The sequence below is a fragment of the Oratosquilla oratoria genome, chromosome 22, assembly GCF_046742065.1.
Source record: "Oratosquilla oratoria isolate Oo_2021 chromosome 22, ASM4674206v1, whole genome shotgun sequence".
Taxonomy (NCBI): domain Eukaryota; kingdom Metazoa; phylum Arthropoda; class Malacostraca; order Stomatopoda; family Squillidae; genus Oratosquilla; species Oratosquilla oratoria.
In genome coordinates this window covers 49,650,988-49,660,987 of record NC_134798.1, presented here as the reverse complement: position 1 = coordinate 49,660,987, position 10,000 = coordinate 49,650,988, and the positions used below count along the sequence as shown (strand labels likewise).

At 43.6% G+C, this 10,000-nt stretch overlaps 1 protein-coding gene across 1 annotated transcript in view; it reads left to right on the top strand.

Moving 5' to 3' along the window:
• The first annotated feature begins 1 nt into the window (after position 1).
• The window catches only part of LOC143037383 (uncharacterized), a 115,845-nt gene continuing 105,846 nt past the window's right edge, over positions 2–10,000 (top strand). The window contains exon 1 of the mRNA XM_076205519.1: positions 2–179. The gene's annotated coding sequence lies outside the window, so the exon portion shown is untranslated. The remainder of the gene's footprint in view (positions 180–10,000) is intronic.

Genomic DNA, 10,000 nt, shown 5'->3' with positions numbered 1-10,000 from the left:
ACCGTGTCGACCACCGTCCCGCACGCACCGTCCAAACGTAACTCTCCTTCCAGACAGCCAAGTGCCTGTGATCCTCACGTGGAGTGCCAGTTCCGAAGTGCCTAAGGATCACTTCTTCAAGGAGGACCCGTTCCTTCAGGTCGTTCTCGGTTCTAGTCCCCCTCGATCTCTCCTCTCAGGTGAGTGCTCTTCCCGCGCGGAGGTGATGGTTATGTTTACCCGAAGTTCTTCGGGAGTGGGACCCGTCCCTCCTCTTTATTTGGTGCTGGTCATCCTCGATCTCCCTCCACAAGGAAGTTCTTCCTGGCGGAGGTGATCTTCACATCTACTCAAAGTTCTTCTGGAGAAGGACCTGTACCCCTAGTACGACCTTGTGTCTGGTCTTCCTCGATCTCCCTCCTCAGGGGAGTGCTTCCTGACGGAGGTGATGTTCACATTTACTCGAAGTTCTTCTGGAGGAAGACCCGTGCTCGTAATATGATCTTGTGTCCGATCCTCCTCAATTTCTTCGATCTCATGGGAGTTCCTCTGAGCGGAGGTAATGTTCACACTTACCTAAAGTGCCTACAAGGGTCAGCTTCCCCTCAGCTCCAAAAAGGAAAATATAAGGTCACAAGACCCTGATGGCCTCAACGCTGTAATTGATGGCACAGTACAAGCACAAGCTGACACGAGAACCTAGTAATAATAACAAAATGAACACAAACAAAATCCAGATACAATTTACTTAAAGAAAAATAATAACACATACATGGTGACACAAAACTCGTTGGTTGGAGAGTCGGTGTAGAAAACATTCACTCGACTTGTTGGTTATAAGAATCTCATTCATTGTATTGTCGTAGGTTCGACTCCTCCTCCCCCCTCCCCCCTCTCCCCTAAGCCCCATCCCACTCCCTCCCACCTCTCCCCTTCCCCGATCCTTCAAACGATTGCATGCAGGAATTTGGACACTCAGGATGACTCCCACGCAAATACTTGCGGACGATCACAAGACCCGTGACAAGTTCTGTCGTTATTGTATTGATAAAATCTTTATTGTATAAATAAAGTTCTGTTTTCCGAGAGAGTTCCGATAACAAGTGCGGTAGCCCATAACTAATCAAGTCTTCGACAATTGTATTTTTCTATATTTTTGTGCGATGTAAGACAGAAGTCGTGCTCCACCTTAATTTCACAAAGAAAAGTATAATATTATCTCAGATTCACTGGTTATATCATTCTATACAAGAGATGTCACAAAAGAAAAATAATGTTTATTACGTATGTATGTGTGTGTATATATATATATATATATATATGTATATATATATATATATATATATATATATATATATATATATATATATACATTTTAACAACCACAATGCACTTTAATTCTAAGCCATCAAAGGCCAGCATGCTGAAATTGAAATGTGGTACTGCCCAGGACTCGAACCCGGCATCCTCATGACAAGTGCGACAGTGACTTTCCAACTAGGCTATCTTGAAAGTTGTTTAGTTTATTATTATTATGATTTTTCCGTGCGAATAATAAGTTGTGAAAGGTGCAGAGATACAGACAATATAGTGTGGTCCAACTGTCCGTATATGTTGGACCACACTATATTATCTGTACCTCTGCACCTTTCACTACTTATTATTCGTACGGAAAAATTATAATAATAATAAACTAAACAATTTTATTTAAAGAAAAATTTATAAAATGTATAAATTGTAAACATGTAGGGCATTTCCGCACCCACTGTATACGCGGACGGACAGTTAGTCCGTGGGTACTACCTCTCCTCTCTCACCAGGATGTCTCCACGTTCCCTTTGTTTCCCACCTATATATTCTGCACCTTTGTATCTTTCACTATGTATTATTTGCACTGAAGATGTGAATACACGAAAGCGCTCTGCTTTAATAGTTTTTCTTCGTGGTCAACCTTGCATATATATATATATATATATATATATATATATATATATATATATATCAAATATATATATACATGCATATATATATATATATATATATATATATATATATGCGTAAGTAACCACTAGGAAAAGTAAACTAACGAAGCAGAGCGCTTTCGTATAATTACATCTTCAGTGCAGATACAAAGAAGGAATTGTATCTTTGTATCTGCACTGAAGATGTAATTATACGAAAGCGCTCTGCTTCGTTAGTTTACTTTTCCTAGTGGTTACTTACGCATTTGTGAACACACGCTCCTAGTGTTTTTATTGCATATATATATATATAATATATATATATATATATATATATATATATGTACACACATACATACATATATCAACTGGAAGCATACGCCGGGTAGCGCGTCGCTTCACTTACACACCGACACCAATCTCCTCGGTTTTACTGGACAAGCTCCCATGCAGTCACCCCACGGTAGGGTCGATCAATTTGCCCTTACCATGAATTCCGCGGGTGTCCACTTCGTCTCCTCCACTGGTGACTGTCTCGTGGGAAAACAACCCTCTGACTGGGATCACCATCAGGAAGCGTGCCACTTGATAATAACAGGCCTAGACTGAGTCTCACGGAATAGTATCTGGTTTAGTAAATAGTCACTTCAATGATATTCCACGATTTTACGAAGGCACTTGGTACCAAAGACGCTGAGATGTGTCTTCAAGTCAGCATTCAGTCTCCATGATTCATAGCCGTACAGTAAGACAGTGTGTTTGTAACTTGAAGATTCGGATTTAGTCCTTCTTATACTCCATTTGAACGAATCCATAACACCATAGGCGATGTCATTCCTTGGAAGGAGTTCCTGACAAGACCCATCATTGTTATACATTACACTACCAATGAATTCGAGGCATTCTAAGGCGTCAATTTCCTCCTCCCATGTATGGACAGAGTGAAATGTGTCATCCAATGAGCCCCAAAACGCCTGGACTCGTGCTCTTGGTCCAGGAGACCTTGAGTCCCAGCGGTGACTCAATACCTGCAACCAGGATCCCAAATGACTCTATAAGTACAGTATCATCATCAGCAAAGACGGGACCAATAACAGTACTAGTGTTGCCAAAGGATGCTCCGCAATGAAACAGATCGACAACTATGACCTTTACCCAGTCCATCCAGGCGTTGGAAAGCTTTGGGGCAAGGACCCACCTTTACCTCACTCCTGAATCAATAGGAAATAAACTGGAAAGACCTCATCCATACTTCACAGCACTCTGTCCCAGATTGTAAGCCAATATCAGGTTGATAATCCTCGTTGGAGTGCCATGGATTAGAAAAAGATCTCAGAGCACCCCACGATGCACTAAAACAAAAACAAAAAGTCTTGAAACCAGCATAGGCCACAAGCAAGCCCTGATGAAACTCATGCTGACCCATTACAAGAACAAGAACCGCTAAGATCCAATCACTTGTTGACTCACGGGGCGTGAACCCAGGCTGCTCAGACCTCTGAAATATTAACAGATGTAAACAAAACCGCGCCGGCAACAAATAGGTGAACATCTTGCCCGGCACAATGATCAATGTATACCGTCGATCCCCTTTCCCTTTCCAGATAGGAACGATCAGAACCCTTTTCCAGTCAGAGAAAATGGTACCGAACTGCCAAATGGCAGACAGCACCGTATGCAACCTACGGATCCTACGGCTATCAGCAACTCCTCGCTGACGTTGCAGATGCCGGTTGCCTTTCCACCCTTCAACTTACAGTCTCTATAACCTTCCTAAAAGAGGGCGATTTCTCATCTCTCTTTGGATTGGCAGCCGCCACCTGAATACCAGTCAGAAGAATCTGTCTTTTCGAAGAGTCAGTTGCCCTTGGGTGCGAAGGGGCAATTGTTCAAAGTACTAGAAAAAGTAGAACTCTGTACTCTTCCTCTGCTGTCCAGACAGTGCTCACCTGGATAACAAACTTGAAGAGGAGTTTCTTCAGAATTCGTTGATCAGGCCTGAGGTAATTTACATTGAAATCTCCTTCGACATCCTCAGCAATTCCTCTAACACACCTCTCCTTATCCATTCCCATGAGAGCCCTAGTCTGCCATTTCTTAGTACTGTATTGGTCCAGGTGCCGAGGAATCTAGCACCACGGTTCATCTCTACATACTCCAGTGTCTTAAGCGACGTTACACCTCTATTCGACCTCAGATGCTCTCCAATACATTCCTTAGCAGCTTTCAGAGTTTCATGTTTGAAGGTATCCCACAGCTCTTGAATGTCCCCAATGGTCCCAAGCACTTCGAATTGATTAGAATTTCTTATCACATACTCGTGGACACACGCACCATGCCTGAACTTCTCCAGATGAAACCCAGGTAGATTACATTTCATTCACCTAAACTTGATACATAATAGGAGTGTTGCGACTACAAGTCTATAATCGGTTCCAAAGAATTCAGCATTCCGGTAAACCCTGGATCCACCAACGAGAACTAACAAGTATGTGGTCTATCTCCTTTGCCATTCCCTCGATTCTGCTATATCAATTTCATCGGTTTAGCTCTCGTCTCTGGACCCAGAGACCAGCAATAATCATCCTTCTAGACTTAACAAAAACCAGGAAAGAACTGTTTGTATTCCTGGTTCCAGGGCTATGGGGACCAATACGTATTTCAGTCAACTCTGTTAGTGCTAGTAACTGTAATGGAGTCTCCTAAAAGATCCCATGGAAGGCACTGATCGACAACAGTCAAATTGAGGATAGAACTTTTCCTTCTCTTCAAGTTCATACGTTTTGTTAGAAGGATATGCTGTAATAAGAAAGATTAAGCCCAAGATATGCTTCAACTTCATCAGGAACATACGCTCGTTAACAGAAATAAGTTCAGAGCTGGGCGCGTTCCTCAGTGTGTTCCTCTGTGTCCTGAGCAAACTCATGCCAGTCAGGACACCGAGGAACGCCCCTAGGATCGCACCGAAGAACGCGCCCAGCTCTGGAAACAACCTCTGCAATGGCTTATTGTAGCTTTTCCCGCAAGGTGGGCTTCATCATTGCGGCCCGACTAGTAGGTGTAACTCAGTACTTGTCTCAACACTGCTCAGTCTTCTCCCCATAGATCTACTATATAAATACTAAGTATTCTGAACTCCGCCGACAAAAAGAGTAGTCGATTGTCCTAGAAGAAGTAAAGAACGTTCCACGCACTCACACGGAGAGCCCACTGGAGGTTCACACCGAGGTTTGATGAAGCATTATATCATTCAAAACACCTTGGAAGTCCGTTGTTTCGACAGGAGCAGATTGTAAATCCACCTCCACCATAAGCACCATGGGGGTGCATGCTATCTATAAAGATTCGTCGTCTCACACCCCCTTACAAGATAATGTAGCCGTCGAAACCCTTCAGGAGCAAGTGGGAAGTGAGAAATCATTGGCAGGAGGAGGCGACCCAAACATCGGTCAAAAAAAAAAAAAAAAAAAAAAAAAAGGCTGTGTCCGCCTCGCCAAGATTTCACAATCCTTGCACAATTGCATAAAGGGTAAATATGTGTGTGTGCATGTGTTTGGAAGTGTGTGGTTGTGTATGTATGTGTGTGTACATGTGTGTGCATCTATATCGGTGTATGTACATATGTGTACATGTTTGAATTGTTTGAATGTGTTTGTGCTTTTTTGTGTATGTGTGTGTGCATTCGAGTGTATATGCATCTATATCTGTGTGTACAAATGTGTGCACGCGTTTGTGTGCATGTGTTTGTGTGTGTGTGTGTGTGTGCGTGCGCACGTAATTATGCTTGGGCAAGCTCGTGGGAGTGTGTGTGCGTATATATATATATATATATATATATATATATATATATATATATATATATATATATATATATATATATATTACATGCAGACACAGTCAAATGGATAGACAGAAAGTAGACAAGCAAACATCCAAACTGAACATATATACAAAGGGAGATAGGTGGACATATAGATGACCAGAGACAGACATACCGAAGACAGGAACATTCACATACAAACAGCCAAACCTACATACGGGCAGAAAGACAGCCAAGAAGACAGACACATATCCATACGGACTGTAGACATACAGTCTATATACATGTAAACTGAAAGATCAACTGGCAGAAAGAGGCAGCTCCACAGATATACAGACAATCAAACAGTCAGACACCGTGTACCCATACATAGGGACAAACAGAAAAATAGGTTAGCACACTGACAGACAGCCAGACAGACAGACAGACAGACAGACAGACAGACACCGTACACCCATGCGAAGGAACTGACAAACTGAAAATCAGACGAGCACACTGACACAGACAGACAGGTAGATAGATACAGCCATACAGGTAGACAGACAGACAGACGGACGCCGTATACCCATGCAGAGTGACTGACAAACTGAAAATCAGATGAGCACACTGACACAGACAGACAGAGTGACAGAGTGACAGACAAACAGACAGATATACAGACACACAGACAGACACCATAAACCCATGCCGAGGGACTGACAGACAAACTGAAAAACATGTTAGCACATTGACTGACACAGATAGACAGGCAGACAGACATACAGATACATAGACAGAGAGACAGACGGACAGACAGACAGACGCCGTATACCCATGTAGAGGGACTGGCAGACAGACTGAAAACAGGTTAACACACTGACACAGACAGATAGACAGACAGACAAACATATAGACAGAGAGACAGACACCGTATATCCATGCAGAGAGACTGACTGACAGACAGAAAAACACACAGATAGATACATAGACAGACAGACAGACAGACAGATTGGAAAACAGGTTAGCACACTGACTGACAGAGTCAGACAGACAGGCAGGCAGGCAGACAGACAGATAGACAGACAAACAGGCAGACAGACAAACAGACAGACAGACAGACAGAGAGGTCTTCCCAAGAGCTTCTCTTAGTGTCTTCTTCTTCTTCTTCTTCTTCTTCTTCTTGGGGCGTTGAGGTCCACACGCCATCGAAGTGCACAGTTCGATTCACCTCGAACTCGGGTCCATCAAACACAACATCCTCACGACTTTCTCCGAATAACCGTCACCTTTACCTAACGTGTTCGGACAGCCCAGAATGATAACCTTTCGGCTCCTACGCTGATTTCCCTCAGCTGAATAAAATCGCCTGGCGGCATTAACAAAAGATAAATACAGACACAATAGGGGTGTAAAGGTATACAGGGTAGTCGTAAGGCCCTGTTCACACGAGCGGTTTGAACCGCCGCGGCGGTTTCCGCGCGGTTCAAACCGCTAGTTTGGTGGTGGTGGAGGTGGTGGTGAAGTATCAGAGTGCGTGTGTGCGTGCGTGACCTTGAAGTCAGACAGGCTCTGACAAGCGTGCAGAACACGGGTAGCATGGCAAGATGAGTGACGTAGCGTGATGTGACGTGGTATGACGCGATATGTGATGTGATGTAACGTAACGTAATGTGATATGTTATATGGTATGTGTTGTGATATTTCATGTGATGTGATGTGATATATGTTATGCTATATGTGATATGTGATGGGATATGTGATGTGATATGATGTAACCTAACGTGATGTGATGTGTAACAGTATGATGCCATGTGATGTCATGACGTGATATGTTGCGTGTTATGACATATGTGGCGATGCGTGACGTTGTGTGACGTAATGTGATATGTAACGTAATATGATGTAACCCGATGTGACTCAAGGTCACGTGACCTGAGGTGACCCGTAATAACATGGTGAGATGTCACGCCATGTTGTGACGTCACACCATAGGCCTGTGACGTCACATGAAGTCAAGTCACGTGAGAGTGTGATGTGATTTTCCTCTGAAGGAAGTTCCGGGAACGGATGAGTTAGTGAGTGAATTAGTGAGTGAGTTAGTGAGTGAGTTAGTGTGTGAGTGAGGGAATGAGTAAAGACAAGCAAAACTCAGAGTGTGTGGAGAATGCTGGGGGATGGTGAGAAGGGGTAGAGCGGGTGAGAGGATGGGGAGGGGGAGAGGGGGGGAGGGGGGAGGGAGAGGGGGAAAGAGGGGGAGGGGAGAGGGGAAGGAGGGAGAGAGGGGGAGGGAGGAGAAAGGGGGAGAGGGGGAGGGAGGAGAGAGGGGGAGAGGTGGGGAGGGGAGAGAGGGAGGAGGGTGGAGAGGGAGGAGGGTGGAGAGAGGTGAAGGGGGAGAGAGGTGGAGAGGGGAGAAAGGGGGGAGGGGGAAGAGAGGGGGAGGGGAGAGAGGGGGGAGGAGAGAGGGGGAGGAGAGAGGGGGAGGGGGAGGGGGAGGAGAGAGGGGAGGGGGAGGGGGAGTGAGGGCGACTGTACTCCCCCCCCCCTTCATCCCTTTCAGGTTGTCACACTGGCCGTCAAGCGGGGCTGAAATACCAGGTGGGTGGACGGCGGAGGGGAAGGGGGAGGGGGAGGGGAGGGCGGGGAGGGGGAAGGGGAGGGGAACAAAGAGGGGAATGTGGGGGATAGGAGGGGGGCTTGGAGAAGGTTGTGGGTAAATGGAAATGGATGGAGATGGAAAAAGAAAATGAAAATTGGGTAAAGGAGGGAAAGGAAAAACGAAAGTAGGAGAGAGGAAGAGGCGAGGAGGAAGAGAAGAAAACAGGAGAGGGAGAGGAAAGGGAGAGGAGGGGTAGAAGAAAACAGGAGGGGGAGAGGAGGGAGATAGGATTAGGAGAGGAGGTGAAGAGGAAGGGGAAAATAGGGGCTGAGAAGATGGGGAAAAGAGGGAAAGGAAGAGAAAAAGAAGATGAGAGGAGGGAGAGAGGAGGGAAAGATGGTAAGAAGATATATAGTTAGGGGTGAAAGGAAGGAGGAAGAGGAGAAGGGTAGGAGTGGAGGTTAGAGATTGTTACTCTTTTCTACTCTGATTATTGTTAAAAATTAAGAAAATCGTATTGTATCGTATTGTATTGTATTGTATTGTATTGTATTGTACTATAGCTTTATTGAACCATTTTGAGAAGACTTGGTCAACTCAATATACTTGTTATATCAACTTCTAGATTCCCTAAAATGGGTTAGGTTAGATTGGGCTAGGTTGGGTTATGCAAGATTAGGATAGGTTAGGTATTCTTTATAGAAATTTACACCTGCGCGGTATAACATTAGAAAATTAAATATTAATTTTGTAAATACATCAATATGATCAATATTTTGTAAATACATCAATATGAAAAAATTTCATGGCGGAAATCAATATCAGAAAAAGTTGCGAAAACCTATACAGAAACGAATGAAGTCTTCTTTAGACACAATCTTTATTTTGATGAATTTACAGGTCGGAAACGACGAAGACCATGATGACCTCTAGAATTACAGGTACCGCATTACTAGATGCAGGTTAGTTTAGGTAGGTAGGTTAGGTTAGGTTAGGTAGGTTAGGTTAGAATAGACAAATTTATCATACTTTAATTTCGGCTTCCGCCTCTACCAAAACAAAGATGGCGTCTCAACCAACCGAAGCGGCTACGTTTGTTTGTTTATAGCTTTTGGCAACCTTTTCTATTATTAATTTCCAAGAATAACATATACTACATTTATGTATTATAATTTACAAAATTTTATTATTTAATTTTCTATTGTCATATCCCGTAGGTGTACACTTCTAAAAATTTACAGGCTAAGTTAGAATAGGTTAGGTGAAGCGTCCTCACGAACCCCAAAGTTAAGTTGCACTGAGTTGTGTCAGACATATTAATATAGAAACGGTATCATATCCCACCAACCCCGACTCAAAAACTCCTTCATATATTTATCAAAAGATAGTTAACCTGAGTTGAAGAATTTATTAATATGCCATTTTGACAGCCGTAGTATTAGGCTTTGTACAAATGAAAACATTTCTAGAATGGCAGAGGTTCAGTTTAAGACACTTTTGCTGCCCGTTCCTTTGTGGATAAAAAGGGGGAAGGGGAAGTTGTCCTATGTACAGTAACCTATTCATGCCATCATTAGCACAGCCAATGGAATGATAAAGCGAACGGTGCTGTGGATCTGCTGTTTGACAGTCTTGAATTTTTGTAAAAAAAAAAAAAAAAAAAAA